The sequence below is a fragment of the Vombatus ursinus genome, unplaced genomic scaffold, assembly GCF_900497805.2.
Source record: "Vombatus ursinus unplaced genomic scaffold, bare-nosed wombat genome assembly UNPS02014789.1, whole genome shotgun sequence".
NCBI classification, from domain to species: domain Eukaryota; kingdom Metazoa; phylum Chordata; class Mammalia; order Diprotodontia; family Vombatidae; genus Vombatus; species Vombatus ursinus.
The window spans coordinates 2,568,866-2,586,418 of NW_020954567.1; positions in this window are offsets into that span (position 1 = coordinate 2,568,866).

Genomic DNA, 17,553 nt, shown 5'->3' on the forward strand with positions numbered 1-17,553 from the left:
AGACCCTCAATAGTGGAGCATTCACTACTCCTCAATTAGCCCATTTTGTTTGAGACGCTTTTGTCATTGCTTCTTTCTCTTTTCATGGAGTTGAAATATGTCTGGCATTTATTGTTTCTCAATATGCCTTTATTCTAACCACCAAAGTTATAAAGACTAAATGTAGATCTCTGTCTGCCTTCAAGGAATATACATTCCCCTGGAAGTGAAGTGTTATGCCATATAAACAGATAACTATACTCTAGGTCAAGAGGGAAAGAGCATCATGGCCTTCTTATTAGCGAGCTATAACCTTGGGCCTCTAAAATAAAACAGAGAGGTTGTAGTAGGATTGGAAACCATAAAAGAATCAATCAATCAGCAAGCATTTATTAAGTACCTACTATGTTCCAGACAGTGTGAATATAAAAACAAAAATGAAATCTTTTGTCCAAAGCTTTCATTTTGAAGATGAGGAAAATGAATTGTAGGCAGTTAGTCAATGAGCATTTTGTGCCAGTCTTTCCATGGCTTTCTAAGATCAATGAGCTCATCATTTCTCATAGCACAGTAGTATTTCATCACAACTTCTTCTCTTGCTGGAGGTCTGTAGAATTGGGCTTCAAACCCAACACTAGAGTGAACACTAGTGCACCAAGACGAGAGCTAGCACATTTCATATACGCTTCCTATATGAACACAAAAGATTTTTTTTCCAGTTGTCAGCCTCTTCTGCTCCTGAGCTCTATATGAAATGTGCCCACAGAATACAAATCTACTTTATAAGACACACACACACACACACACACACACACACACACACACACACACCTGATTCTCCTTATTTGCCTCTGAGAGGTACAGACAGCTGAGGCCCCTTAATCTGTTCTGATCCCCTAGCTCATTTTCCTGAAGTTGGCCTTAAATGAAAAAGCAATTGCTCTGTTCTCTCAGGCTCCTGTTTTTTGTTTTGTTTTGTTTTGTTTTGTTTTGTTTTGTTTTTTGTTTTTAAGAGCTCTGGGGTATGGTTCTCTGCATTGTTTCTATGAATATGCCAGTGATTTAGTCAAAAAGCATATAGAATTAAGGCCCCAGCTACCCTAGAGGTCAAAGGAAGTACAATCAAACACCAGCTTCCTTTTGGATTTGTTTTACAGTGTCTTAATTTCTCATGAAGTCACTAGCTTCCAATTGCTCTGTTCTAATTTTTCAGGAAGTATTTTCTTCAGCAAGCTTTTGGACTTCCTTTTCCATTTGGCCAATTTTGCTTTTTAGGGCATTCTTCTCCTCATTGGCTTTTTGGACCTCTTTTGCCATTTGGGTTAGGCTATTTTTTAAGGTGTTATTTTCTTCAGTATTTTTTTGGGTCTCCTTTAGCAAGCTGTTGACTTGTTTGTCATGATTTTCTTGCATCACTCTCATTTCTCTTCCCAGTTTTTCATCTACTTCTCTTACTTGCTTCTCAAAATCCCTTTTGAGCTCTTCCAAGGCCTGGGACTGATTCATATTTTTCTTGGAGGCTTTGGATGTAGGAACTTTGACTTTGTTGTCTTTGTCTGGTTGTATGTTTTGATCTTCTTTATCACCAAAGTAAGATAATATAGTCTGACTCTTTTTGCGCTGCTTACTCATGATCCTGGCCAATTACTTGAGTTTTAAACTCTTTGTTAAGGTAAAAGTCTGCTTCCAATGTGAAGAATGTACTGTCCCAAGCTTCTGGGGTTTGTACAGCTGTTTTCAGAGGTACTTCTAGGGACCTGTAAATTTTCAGTTCTTCCAAGGTGGTATGATAAGGGGCAAGGTGTTTCCTCTCCACCACCACAACAAGCTCCACCACAACAGCACTCCTCCTCGTCCCAGGACCACCCCTCAGAGCCGTGACACAGATCCAAGCACGAGCAAAGTAAGAGATTCCTGCCTCAGCACTGGCAAAGAGATCCCTGCAAACACCCTCTGCTCAGTCACTCAATTATCCCTCAGTCTGTGGGCCAGAAGCTCAGGAGGCAGCCGCTACCTGGGGCTGCACTCGGAACTTGCGGCTGAGACCTAGCTTCTTTTTCACCGCAGTCACAGACTTTTCCCACTGACCTTCTAAGTTGTCTTTAGCATTCATGGGTTAGGAAGTCTGGAAACTGCCACAGCTGCCCGTGATTCAGTCATCTGAGGCCTGCTCCAGGTTTGCTGCAGCCTGCGCACCTACACCAAACTGTGCTCCTCTCCCCACCCAGCATGATATACCTTTCCAATCAACCATCCGGGCTGTCTTTGGCTGGAAATTTGTTTCACTCTGTCTTTTTGTGGGTTCTGCTGCTTTAGAATTTGTTTAGAGCCATTTTTTTACAGGTATTTGGAGGGGTTTGGGGGAGATCTCAAGCAAGTCATTGCTTTCACTCCACCATCTTGGTTCTGCCGCCCAAACACCGGCTTCCTAGGGGTATATTACAGGAGGGTAATGACTGCCATTGGAATCAAAGAAATAAAGCTGAAATGTATTTCTTTGCATCCTTTCAGAGATAGGAAAGAAAGAGCTATCCTGGAAACCAGGAGACAGGTGCTCCAGGAATTTTAGATACATGACTGACAGACTTGCATTCATCATTCAGCCCACTATAAGGAATGGCAATTGGAATCTGATGGTATGGGTTTGCTTAATCTCACTTTCATCACATCACCTTTTCAGGCACCCTGCTTCACAGTGAGCCAAAAGAGAGATGGTTATATGATTGCCTGGACTGGGGTATACCAGCTGTCACTGTCCAGAGCCAACTTAGGGTAAAATTGTGAAGGAGTTTGTCTTCAATGCTTCTTTCTAGCAACTCAGTTCCATCCCCTGATAGTTCCTTCCCCATCTCACCTCCACTTTCTTCATTTTCTTTCTCCCCTTCCCACCAACCCACATACTTTCTTACTTCTTCTGTCCCTTCATTTCTCCTTTATCAAAACTTACTCTTGCTGGAAGCTTTACCACTTTTCCCTGGGCATCATAAGGTTACTATTGGAACTCACAGGTTATCTATCCCTTATTCCTTGCTGTTTCCCTGTCATATGATTGATTCTTTTTTTTAGATTATACATTTCTTTAATGATATCCTTTATTCCAAATACACACACAGGTTAATCAATCAACTAACATTTGTTAAACACCTACTGTGTACCAGGCACTGTGTTAAGGGCTGGTATACATACACATACACACATAAATCTACTGATAGATGAGATTTGTAAGTTGTGTTAACTGCATACTATAATCTGGATGATAGCCATTCTTCATCCACTTCATTTTTCATGTGTGGATGGTTAGGTTAAACACTTTTGAATGGCTAGGGTGATCGCAGTTACTGGAATCAAATGGGAGGCTAGCTTTATTTCCTTGTAGTTATGCTATCCTGTGCTATGTAAGACTTCTTTCTTCTTTAACCACAATGAGTCTTCCTGTCACCAATTAATACCATGAAAATAAAGATATCTTACCTGTCCTAGCTTAGTGGGGGAAAAAAAAAACAACTTAAAAGTATTTTACTACCTGAATTATCTCAATGAAATCATGGATGTGGAATATACAAAGAGTTCTACAAATTACAGTGTTATTATTATGATCATTGGCATCATGATAGAGTCTATATATCATGACCACATTTGCTAGAGCCTAGACATTTGGGAATTTTTGACCACACTAATAATGGATTGCCTGTCAATCCTTCAAATGGAGCAGATGATGACACAAATTAGCTATGAAAGTACCCTCAAAAAACCAAGAATGACTTTGCCATTGTTTTTTTCCTTCCCTCTTCCCTTCCTCGCCTTTTGTTTTTCTAGATACCATCTATGTTAATCCACAAGCAACAACCTATTATGATCTCCCTAAACAGGATCTTTGCTGCCAATTTAATATCAGTTCCACTGAGCTGTTGTACTCAGCACAGTATGCTTTCTTATTTTGTGGAACTTCCTTTTTCATCAGGGGAGATGTTGTCTCGATGTTCAGTTTTGTTTTAGTAACTGTGGGTGCCTAAAAAGAAACAGAAGAAAAATGTAGAAATTCCAATTCAACAAGGATGTTTTTAAAGGGAAGGAAATAATACACACATACACACACACACACACTCACACACATTTCAATACTTTAATACTTCAGTGAATTAATCAGTAAGGGGAAGCATGATGGTAAAGTGAAAGTGGTAACCACATTGCTGCTAGAATCAGAGGGTCTGGATTCAAATCCTGCCTCTGAAGCTTACTACGTGAGTGACCAGGGTCAGTCACTTAATATCCTTAACACTCAATTTCTGCATCTACAAGGTGAGATGGTTGGAATCCTTAGATGGCCTCTGAACTCTCTCTCATCAGGGCAGTCAGTTTTTCTTTGCTTCAGATCACAATTTATCCATGAATATCTGTCCATTTTCTGTGACTCTTACACATGTCCTTCTAGAACAAGGCCTATTCACTGTGCTAGGGACTTTCCTTGTCTTCTCTTGACATCATGTAGATATCACTTGAACATGTAAGCTATTCATTGGTTTTCCTATGCTTTCACCATGTGGCTAGTCCATCTTTTTGTTGTTGTTGTTTAGGTCAGACATTTCTCTGATGACATCTAGTTTTCCAATGTGATTCCTTCTTATAATAGGCATTAGCCTACTTATGCCCACCCATCATGTATGTACTCCTCTATTGCCCCTTGTATGATCTTCATTTTTACTTCTTCTGAGCTCATTGTATTCCACAACAGGTAGTCAACAACAGGATATGAGTGTTAGGAAAAAAAAGAGATGGGCTTTTGTTTCCTTCACAAAGACCTATTCTGATGCCTGAATGTGGGTTCTCAAAGGCTTTGCCAATGGAGCACAAGCTTTGGCAAATTCTGCTGCACTGGAGCGATTCTACTTTGTAAGAATCAGCCTAGCTAAGGCTGGCCGCTAGAAGACAAAGTCTTTGGCCATAGCAATGCATGAGATACATGTGCACACGTAGCGTTAATCATGATTGGAAAAGTATTAGTGGCTCAGAAAGAGGCAACATGTTATAGTGGATAGTGTTCTAAAACTTGAGAGAGGAAGATCTGAAATTGAATCCCACCTCAGATACTTACAAGTTATGTGATTTGGGGGCAAATCACTTTAACTTCCTCAGCCTCAGTTTCTTTATCTGTAAAATTAAGAAAATAATAATACCTATCTTAGAAGGTATGTTGTGCTCATAAAATCATAGAATGTCTGCAAACCTTAAAGCCTATATGAATATCAGCTATAATTCTTTCTTGAGATGGTCTTGTAGCTTTTTGCAGTGAAATAAACAGTTCTCTGAACATGTCTTTTACATAACCATAGAAACCAGATATTCTTTATTTGGCATCTACACAAACTGCTAGGATAGATCTCAGGGGGTTCATGAACTTTTAAAATGTTGATAAATAGATTTCAAAATATTTTAATACTGAAAACTTAATATAATTGTTTTTATTTAATTTAATTGTTTTTATAATCTTCCATATTTTATTTTATGTTTTTAAAGACATTCTTCTGAGGAGTCTAAAAGCTTTACCAGATTGCCAAAGAGTACGCAAAAAAATGATTAAGAATCCCTGATACAAATGTTAATCCTTTTCTCTAATTTGTTCCTCTATAACAAAACCTTATTTAAAAGAAGAAAAAAAACCAAGTTTTTTTTTTTAATGTGCAAAACATTTTACCTTTGGTTCTATTCCTTTCTCTCTGTCCATCTGTCTCAGAAAATACTGAGAGTTATTTGAGTTCTAAACACAGCACTGAGAAGAGTCAATGAAATGATAATAAAGGTCCCACCTTACCAGGCACTGAATTCTCAGTCTTTGAAATATGAAGACAACTTTTTCCACAAGGCTGCAGAGGCTTTACTTAGCGGCCATATGAATTTATAGGTTTTATTTTTGGCCACTGGAGGGCTCTCATATTTTTCCACTAATGAAATAGAAACCTTGAGCATGACTAAAAACTGAAAATGAAAGATGAAAGTTTAAGTCGAGTGCACTTCATGGTTTGTGCCAAAGTCTCAGCATAAGTGAAATTTGGGAGAAATCCAATTTAACACTTGGGAGCAGTGGAATGGCCTACTTAGGGCACACCCCACAAGACTTACAGTGGGTGACCCTTTGGGATGCAGGGTTTGCAGGTCTGCTCAGCCATGAAGGTCACTGGTTTTTGAAAGGTATGAGGTAGCCCATCTCCTCTTATTTTCAGTTCCCTCCTTTTCCCTTGGTTCTCTCTTTCCTGATGCTATCCTCATTCTCATTCTCTTTCTCCCTGGCCCTGTAAAAACTATTGCTGGCACCTGCCCTTTGCCTTGTGGAATGCTGTCTCTGATGGCTCTGCCTCAGAAGCTGACTTCAGCTCAATGGGAGAAAGAAATTCCTAATAATTGGAGTTGTTCTACAATGGAAATCTTGGCTACAAAGGCTATCTTGGTGGGGCAGATGGTAGTGATTTCCATATGACTGGAGATATTCAAGCAGGGCCTAGATGGGTTTGTGGTGGGGAGGGGGAATATTTTAGCAGGGGTTCATGCTTCAAGTTGGATTACTAAACTCTGAAATTTTTCGCTAAGAAGAACAAACAAAATAAGCAAAACAATGAGATCATATGTAAGCCATAAACTCTTAACTATTTACCAGTCATGGAGGTTATTCTTGCTGGTGACCTTCCTGACTACTCTGGTATTTCCTGTACTTCCAACCATAGCGTAGAGCCCATCTGTATCTTATAGAATCATGACATTCAGAGCTGAAAGAATTGGGAGATCCACTACTCCAGCTTCCTTATTTTATAGCGAAAGAAGCTTAGACCCAGAAAATTATGTACCACAGTGAAAAGAATGTAGACTGAGGAGGCCTGAGTTCAAATCCTATTTCTGCTCTTTTCTCTCCTACCTCACCCTCTCCCCACATATACACACACATTTTGCAAAACTCAGACTGGTCCTTACTTCTCACTCATTCTAACCCACATAACTCTCAGCCACTTAAATTTAAAGATGATTACTTCTAGCAACAATCAGTTCAGTTTGTAAGGGAAACAAACCTTCTAATGGGATACAGGAGGATGTCTCCTGGTACCTAAGCATAGGCTTATGGGTGCTCATTGCGAATGCTTAGTAAATGCCTGTTTCATCTGAAGAAAGGGGGAAGATTACTTCAGTGTTTGAACCTCTGATCAGGCAATTCATGCAAGGGATGGGTTTTTTTTCCTTCCTAAAATTATTTAAAGAATCATATTATATTAGAAATGAAAGGGGCCTTAGTGATCATATAGCTTAACCTAAAATGAGAATTCTATGCATGAGGAAACTGAAACCAAAAGAAGGAAAGTCACTTCTCCAAGGCTGAATGTCTAGTAGGTGCTACATCCAAGATCCAAATCCAGCTCTCTCTCTCTCTCTCTCTTTCTCACTTTCAGCTTCTCCCTCTCTGTTTCCCTCTCCATTTCTCTCTGTCTCTCTCCTTTTCCCTCTCCCTCTTTCTGTTGGTCTCTGTCTTTCTGTCTCTGTCTCTCTCTCTTCCTTCTTCTTCTATCTCTCTGTCTCGGTTTCTCTTCTTTTCCCTCTCTCTCTTGCCTTTCTCTTCCTCTCTCTGTCTTTCGGTCTCTCTGTCTCTGTTCCTCTCTTTCTTCCTCACCCTGTCTTTGCAATAAATTTAATTATCAATGACAAGAACAAACATTCAAATAAACAAAAACAGTGATATCAGATGTAAGCTATAAACCTTCAACCATTTACATTTTTTCCATGGATGTTAGCTCTGGCAAAATCACAACAGTAACATTTTGCCACGCCCTGGTTTTCTGATGCAAAGTCAGTGCTCTTGTCATGACAGAGGGCCTTGGCCTTTACATGCACACAGAATGCACGCTATTAGTAAAACTATTTCAAGAGCTTTCAGGTCCAATTTCTCTGTGGACTAACTTTATTCTGCCTCGGAGACTCAGATTATGGAAGAAGACTTCACCTCCCCTGAACTCACAGTATACAGTATCTAGTTGCCTAGATAACTAAACATCTTAGAAGAGCTGAGGGTTTCTTCCTTTCAAGCAAGATGCTTCTTTTACCTTAAACATTGTAGCTGGGAGTCTTTTAACTATGCCTCTGTATATTTTCCCACCATATGAAACAGTGTGTACTGAACATAGTTTAACTTTTGACTGATCACAGGGTCATCCTTAGGAATAGCAATTACTGAATTGTGCTATAAAACACTGGTGCCCTCAGGGCCCATTGAGGTGTGGTTGTGTTTGCCTCAACATTAAATTACTCCAAATTGCTAGATTCTTGACCTTTTTTTTGTCTCTGTTCTATATAGTTCTATAGTTTTTGTTCTTTCTGTCAGTTTTCACATTTCTTTTCTGTCCCTGTGTCTTCCCATAGTAATAATCTCTCATTTCCCTTATAACCTGCTGGTTTTCGGTTACTTTGGACTTGTAAACCAGAGAATCAAATGGAATGGGGTTTAGTGAATAGCCAGAGTGCTTCACATGGCATCTCCATGTGGAAGATGCTAGGAAAAAGATGGTGTCTCTCCAAATGGATTATATTAGGGAGTAGCATTGTATGTTAAGGGTATATTTTCAAGTGAGTAAATTAAGGAAGTAGGATAGAGAGGAGGAACATTGGAGAGCATTTAGTCAAGCTGCAACTCAATCATCTCACTATACACTAATCAATCAAATTTCTTTTTTTTATTTTGTTTTTAATTTATGGAATAAGACAAGCATTTATAAAATATAGTACAATAAAAATACATACAAAAAATAGATGTACATGAAACTGCACATCTACTATATACAACTTGCTATTCCTTTCAAATATACACAAAATTATCATGCAAATTTCTTTTTTTTTCCCTTTTCTCTCCCCAGTGCCCTAGAGATGGCAACCATTAGGCACAAAGAGGTATATATTATATATATATATGTATATATATATAATATATACATATATACACATATGTGTGTGCATGTGTGTGTGTGTGTATAAAATTATTCTATATATACTTCTATTTATCTATTCTTACTCTGGATACAGATAACATCTTTCTTCATATGTCCTCTATACTTAATTTGAGTCTTTATAATAGACAAAATAATTTATTCATTAAGATGAAAGAGAAACTTTGTTATCATTGGATGATACTCTAAGTCTTCTGCACTGAAAAAGGAAATAGACAAGGCAGTCAGGAAACAAATCACAAGTATGGCATAATGGTATGAAACAGAAGTGATGAGGGATGTCAATGACCCATGTCTATTGGCATGCATGTTCTCCTTCTCTCTCCAAAAAGCAGGGCAGCTAATAATTTCTGGACTTGCCTAGCTGATTGTTCTCCCTTTTTAAAAATGGAGTTTTCATTGAGAAGGACTATTATTATAGACCTGATCCTTACACCTTCTCCCCCCCACCCACCCCCAACTCCTCAGCTTAGTAATGCTGTCATCAAAGAACATAATTCTCACCAACAAGGTAGGGATGATTGCTGGCATGGAAATGATGGAAACTATGGCAGGCAGAGAAGTAACCATTATATCTTTGTATTTGTTATGAAGAAGAGAAAAAAGCCAAGAATAGTTTGATGTACATCTTAGATTTTGTGAGAGTAGAGTACATTTTTCAGAGAAAAGATAGATAGGATACCATATAGTAAAGTTCTACAGGGTAATTTGAATCAAGAGATAAGAAAAATGAAAATACAAAAAATGATATTCTGATAAGGAAGAAAACAGGTTTTGGTCTAAGAACACTTTTGTGTGTGCATAGGAAACTCATTATGTTACAATTTTTAGAGACATGCAGAAGATAGAAGCATGGGCAGGTAAGAGAAGATAAATAAATACAAAGTCATCCCAGTGTCCTGTGAGTATGATGTCAGAAGTGTCAATTTTCTGAATGAGCAGAAGTTGATCATGAAGCTAAAACTGAAAGAAAGATTGCTTATGGTTACATTAGGGAAAGAGGAGGAAAAAAGTCTCAAAGAAGGCTGAGGAACTTGGGTGGATGGGCTGATGATAACAGTCAAAAAAGGAAGTGTGACACACCTAACTCTTATTTTGCCCTTGTTTTCTCTGTCCAGGAAAATAATCTTAGGGCATGAAAGGACAGAACAAAAATGGCTAACAGACATTTGAAGTCCAAGATACACAAGTATCTTGGTAAGATAAAACCATCATGCCTTTGATGAACTGAAGTTATCAGGCCCAGATGAATCACATTCCTGGTGATACTGAGAGAGTTGCTAGACATGGTTGAGGAGCTAATGTTAGGGATCTTTGAAAAGAGAATGGGAGAGGTGTTATGTCACAGGAAGGAGACCAGTGCCATGATTTTCCCAAATAGGAAGAAAGTTGAGATAGGTCAATGCACATGACCAGCTCTTGGCATTTCCATTTCAGAAAGGCTAATCTGTTTGCCTGAGATCCGACAAATAGTAAACCAGACAATCTAAGGTGAAAACTGAGGCTTCTGACTCCAGATCTAATGTTCTTTTTGCTGGAGTTGTCAGTCAACAATCATTTATTAAGCACCTACTATGTGCCAGGCACTGTTAAGCAGTGGGAATATAAAGAAAGATAAAAAATAGTTCTTTCTCTCAAAGGGCTCCGTCTAATGGAGGAAAGGAGGAAGATGACACGTGAACAAACAGGTACAAACACCATAATGCCTTCTCTCACTTTTCATATCTCTTTCCCCGTCCCCCTGTCCTTTATGGGATGACTCTTCACCTGAAGGTTGCCTTAGATCTATTTTATCATTCCTCATAACACAAATCAACTACTTCTTACTTAAAGTCTAGAAGCTAGACTTCTTTACTGGGAGGAACATTATCCCTATTCCATTGCACCAAAGATTCTGTGATCCTTCATCATCCCGTTCTCCTGTATCATATTCTTCCCTCCTCCAATCTCCTGACAGAGGGAGGACAATATATACTATGGAGGTGGGTAGGAGGGCATTCAAGTATAAGAACCAGAGTGAGCAAAGGTATGGAGGTGGGACACGTAAATAAGAGTTTGGGTAAAGCATCATACATGTGCAGGGGAGGTGAATTGCTCTCTGACTCTTCAGGTCCTATTTCTTCTTTGCTTCTGTATAGACAGCTAGGTGGCCTCACAGTGGAGCGCTGAGCCCAGAATCAGGAAGATCTGAGTTTAAAAGAGTAAAGATCTTACTGTGTGACTCTGGACAAGTCATTTAACTTCTGTTTGACTCAGTTTCCTCAAATGTAAAATGGGGAAAATAGCCAGCTTCTACCTCTCAGGGCTGTTGGGAGGATCAGATAAGATAATATTTGTAAAGTGCTTAATACAGTTCCTTGCATATAGTAGGTATTAGATAAATTTTTTTGTCTTCTCCCTTTCATTTTGCCTAGAATCCCTCTTCTTCCATTTTTAAAGGGATACTTCATTTTCCTTGGTAACCTTGAGAGGAAAAGATGTTTCTCGCGTCCCTTTACTTTCTTTTCCATGAGGGAAACTTGCATGCCCTTTGAACTTACAGAATTAACTTGTTCAGAAACACAAACATCACTCTCTCTATGAAGGTCACTGGTAATTTTCTTTGTTTCTCATATTTTCTTTAAAGGGAGATTTTTAGGCCATTTTTTTCCTCAAGGAAACTACTGCGGCTCAGAATATAATATTTGTCAGGGTTCTCCATCATTGTCCCCAGTTGCTAGAAGCACTTCATAGTGAAGGCTCTAGGATCTGGATGCCCTAAGATAGACCAACTAAATGTACGTATGAAGGACACATGTCTCTATATGTCATGTTAATTCCCGTTCCCTCTAGAGTTCTTATATCCAGGTTCTAAAATTTGGGGGTCATACATCACAGATTTAAAATCAAAAGAGACCTTAGACATTATCTTCTCTAGTTCCTTCATCTTATAGATAAGGAAACTGAAGCTCAGAGAGGTGAATTGACTTGCCCTGGGTTACACAGATCCAAGTGGCCAAGCAGAGATTTAATCCTGAAGGCTTAGACTCCAATGTCAATGCTCTTTTCACTGTACTGGTCACCATCAACCCTCTGAAAAGACTCACTTGGAAATATTTCCCAAACCACTGGTGAATGTATAATCATAGAATTAGAGCTGGAAGGAACCTCCAAAACCACCAGGCCCAACTCACTCATTTAACAAGTGAGAAAATTGAGGCTTAGGAAAGTTAGGTGACTTGTTTAGGGTCATCCAGGATCTATACCTGTAGATACTGAAATAGCTTGGGAAGCCTTATCTAAACACACTACCTGTCCCTATTCTCTAAAGCTTTACCTTGGCATTAATTAAATCACTTCAAGTACAACACTATACTTCATTCTCCACACACTCCCTGTTCATTCTCTGGGATCCAGTGACACTGGCCTCTTTGCTGTACTCAGACAAATGCTCCATCTTCCAACTCTGGGTATTTTCTTTGACTGTCGCCCATGCCCAGAATATTCTCCCTCCTCATCTCCAACTCCTGGGTCCTTTGGCTTCTTTTAAGTCCTATATAAATTCCCTCCTACAGGAAGCAGTTCCTGATTCTCCCTTAATTCTGGTTCCTTCCATCTGTTGATTATTTCCAGTTTCTCCTCTCTATGACTTGTTTGCACACATTTACTTGCATTTTGTCTCCCCCATTAGACTATAAACTCCTTTAGGGAAGAGACTATCATTTGGCTTTTCTTTCTATCCTTAGTGCTTACTTAGCACAGTGTCTGGCACATAGCAGGCAATTAACATTTATTGACTAATTAACACTCAAATACCTCTCTTAACATAGTCCACCCTGGAGGCTTCTGACTATTCCATTGTTTACTAGCATTATCTATCCTGGCCACTCCTATCTAGTCTTGGAAGGAAACAATAACTATGGACACTACAAGCTTAGTTCTATAGTTGTTACCCCTTCAAGGTCCAACCCCTTCAAGGCTCCTTGAAATAGAGGATTGTCCTCAGTTTGAATCTGGTACATTTCCTGGATAAAGATGTTGCTGTTGTTGCCGGTCAGTCATTTCAATCATGTCTGACTCTCCATGACCCCATCTGGAGTTTTCCTGGCAGAGATGCTAGAGTGGTTTGACATTTCCTTCTCCAACTCATTTTATGGATGAGGAACTGAGGCAAACAGGGTTGAGTGACTTGCCCAGGATCACACTAGTAAGCATCTGAGACTGAATTTGAAGTCAGGTCTTCCTGACTCTAAGTCCTATCTGCTATACCACCTACCTGCCCAGATACAGTGTACCACCTCAACAAAAGAGCACTGGGCTTTGAATTAGAAGATCTAAATTCAGATCTGCTCTGATGCTTACCAGATATATATTTATAAACATGATGTTTAACCTCTGTGAGCCTCAGTTTCCTCATCTGTAAAATGGGGGAACTGGATAACATGGCCTCTAAAGACCTTTCCAGCTCTAAATATAGGATCCTATCATCCAATTTGATTTGGACTCCAATGGTGAATCTTTTGCCTCTCTCCTATGGTTTCACATCCATTTGAACCTATTTTGTGGGAGTGATTATAAGCTGTAACTCACAAAGTGAGTGTTGAGTATTTGACCATCATAAGGTGCTATCACTGTGCAGCTGACATCACCCTCCTCTGTAGGCACCATCCCTCTTGATCCTTTAATCTTTTACCATATAGCAGCCATTCCTTTAATCAATTCCACTGCCTTGCTTTCAATCCCCTCCTGTTTGTGCAAGGTTTGGGGGACTTGAATGTCTGAAGCCTCTTCATATTGAGCCCAGAATAGCACTGACCTTTCCTGCTAGTATATCACCTGGCACCTCAGATCTAATTTCCTCGGACACCAGTCCTACTTGTTCTCATCATTTTTACTTTCTTGATCTGACTTTTGGAGTGTCTTTTGAAATTGTTGATTGTCCCCTCCCCACCCACCTCCCCCGACTCCAATCTGAAAATTTCCATTCTCTGCTTTGAATTGTATTTAGAACCCCTTCTCCTCTCCCATCCTGAACAATGTACCCAAACAGATGCTAGCTATAAAAGGAGGTCCAAAAGCTTGATGATTTCCCTTCCAGGAATGACCTTCTCATTACCTGGAATGGAGTGCTCTCCCCAACTCACTCTGGCCATAGGCTTAGTGTTTTTTCAGCCTTGGGACGAACAAAACATTGTGTAGGTCAGAGATAGGTCTTGTTTGTTTTGTTACGTAAATCAGAAATTAAGGCTTTCCAGAGTTCCATGCTGGGCAGCTATGTGGCACGGTGGATAGAGTGCCAGGGGTGGAGTCAGGAAGACTCATCTTTATAAATTCAAATCTGGTCTCAGACACTCACTAGCTGTGTGACCTTGAGCAAGTCCCTGGACTCTGTTTGCCTCAATTTCCTCAACTGTCAACACAGCTGGAGAAGGAAATGGTAAATCACTCCACTATCTTTGCCAAGAAAACCCAAATGGGGTCATGAAGAGTTGGAGACAACTGAACAACAATAATAACAAGAGTTCTATCCCAAGGAAACTGGGTAAGACCTCCAAAATTCCTTAGTTGGGTTTCTATGGGTTCCCTTTAGATAGTCCCTTCTATAGAACGATTCCTATTAAACAACAATAACAAAAAGTTATCTTGAACTGACATCCTCTCTATTATTTCCAATTAATCCTCAAAAATGGGGCAAGAGTTTATGTACCACCTTGTGCCTTAATACTTCAGTGGACTAAAGGCCCACTAGTACTTTGGACACAAAAACAAAAGTTTCTTTTAAAAAATTATTTTCACTTGCACATGTGATTTTTTTGGGGGGGAGCTCCCAGCATGGAAATGCCATTCACTGTTACAGATCAGTGACTTCTTTGTAATTTACAGTCTTAGAGAGCTATCTAGACCTCTTAAAGGTTAGGTGAAATATTTGCCCATGGTCATAAAACAAGGATGTATCAGAGAGGACTTGAACTCAGATATTCCTGATTCTTAAAGTTCTATCAGTAGGGCAATTGTTTAGGGATAAATTAATCAAAATGATAAATAGCAACTATTGTAATTCTCCATAGCTAATAGGTGTAACTTCATCCTTAGAAAAATTAAATATATTAATAGACCACAGTCCTATGGTGTCTCTCTGTGAGGCTTCCAGCAATAAGTACTCATAGACTGGGCAGCTTGGAAAGAAGATACTGCATCTTCAGGGACCAAGAACTAAGTGAACCAGCTAGATGAAATGGGAGGGCCAGGTCAGGTTACATTTTCACGAGGTAGCAGTATTTAATTGAATCTCTTTCCCTAAGGCCTGCTCTTGAAGAGTTCTCAAGCCTGTACCCTGTTGACTTTTCCGTGAACCCATCAGAAATGTAACTATGACTTTTTTGTAGGTATTCTCAATCCATCAGTCAATATGAATTTATCAAGCACCTACTATATGGCAGGTTGGGCAGTGAGGTGGCATAGTGGATGGATCATGGGGCTTGGAGTCAGGAAGATTTGAGTTCAAATCCATCCTCAGACACTTACTGGCATCGTGATCTTAGGCAAGTCATTTAACCCTTATTTGCCTCAGTTCCTCATCTATAAAATGGGGAAACACTGGAGATGGAAATAGCAAACCACTCCAATATCTTTGCCAAGGAACAAAGTCCATGGGATCACACAGAGTTGGACATGGCTAAACAACAACAAGCATGTCAAACATGCTAAGTGCTGGGGATACAAATAAAGGCAAAAGACAGTCCCTTCTCTTGAGAAGCTTACAATCTAATGGGGGATACAATAAGCAAACAACTATGTACAAAGAAGCCCTCAGTCAAAAGGGGCAAGGAGCTGAAAGCCTTGGGTCACTGGTACAAGGGTCAGGTCAGGGAGTGTAGAAGGAGCTAAATCCTATGGATCGTCTGGTAGCTGCCAATCTAACCCAACAAGACTTTGTAAGTATTTATGACGTGTCCACTATGTATAAGGCACTAAGGTTACAAAAATAAAATATGTCTCTGTCTTCAAGGAGTTTACATTCTTTTTTGTCCACCATTATTGGATCTGTTTTTATTTCTTTTTTAAACTTTTATTTCTTTTTTTTTATGTATCATTTCATTTTCCCCCAATTGCTAAGAGTTTACATTCTACTGAGGGATACAACATATAAATAGGGAAATGAAAATTATTTCATTAGTTTGAGGAGAAAGAGAACATTAATTAATAGGGATTAAAGATGAGGAAAGACTTCCTTTCAGAAGCAACACAAGCTTTGAACATTGTCAGAAGCTAGGGATTCTAAGAGGCAGAGGTGAGGAGGGACCTGGGGAGCAACATGTACAAAGGCAGGGAAGTGAGAAGAAGGAATGCTGGGTTTGAGTACCAGTAAGTGGACCGGTGTGCCTGGAATATCTAAGACAGGTGTGGAGAACCTGTGGCCTCGAGGCCATATGTGGCCTTCTAGGTCCTCAAGTGTGTCCTTTAGACTGAGCCCAAGTTTTACAGAACAAATTGTTTTAGTAAGGGGATCTGTTCTGTGAAGTTTGGATTCAGTCAAAGGGCCTCATTTGAAGACCTAGAAGGCCACATGTAGCCTCCAGGCTCTAGGTTCCACACCCCTCATCTAGGACCTGAAGGGGAGAAATGTGAATTTAGTCCAGAAGGTAGGCTGCTGCCAAAAAGTCTTTAAATGACAAGCTAAAGAGTTTGTATTTTAACCTGTAGACAATAGGAGCCCCCAACGGTTCCATTGTAGGAGAATGTCCTAATCAGGCTTATGCTTTAAACAGATTATTTTGGCAGTCATGAGGGCAATGGATTGGAAAAAGGAAAAGTCAGAAGTTAGGAGCTGAGTGGAGAGGATCCTGCAATAATATAGATGAGAGGTGAAAAGAGCCTGAACTGAGGTGATGGCAATGTGAGTGGAGAGAAGAAATAGATATGAGAAATATGGCAGTGGTGAGACCTGTAAGACTTGAAACTCATTGACAATGGCAGATGAGAGGGAGAGGTGGGAGAAGGGCTTGGGTGCTTATTTGAAGAAGCAATAGAAGCACGGATGAGCTAAGGGAAAGGAGAGAAAATGACTCTTGTTTTAATCTCCAGGACAACCAGTTATAGATGTCCATCAGTCAGTTGGTAATGTGGTCCAGAAACTCAAGACCGAGGGTAGGACTTGGTTATAGATCTGTAAGAGGTTGAGAAGTGTATTGGAGGAGGATAAATGGAGGCAGGAGTATAGTAAGCATTTTTTTTCTGAGTTTGATCGTGAAAGGGAGCTAATATACAAGGCAAATAGCTTTCTTTCAAATAATCATTCTTTATACTTAGATGTCAATAGGGTATGTGTGATCTCTTCAGGATGTAGGTATGGGAAAGGAGAAGGTCAAATGGACTTCTCACCCACTCTCCTAAACTTATACTACCACCCATCCTGTCTCATGGGGGCTACTTAGTCCCCATAGCTCTGTTTACAAAATGATAGTCATCAAGAACCATCCTCTGGTCCCCTGGTTGTAAGGCAGGAGCAGTGGCCTATTAGACTCAACCTTGGTGGTATAGGTGCATGGTCTCACTCCTATCAAATTTGTGTGACTGTGTGTGTGTGTGTGTGTGTGTGTGTGTGTGTGTGTGTGTGTGT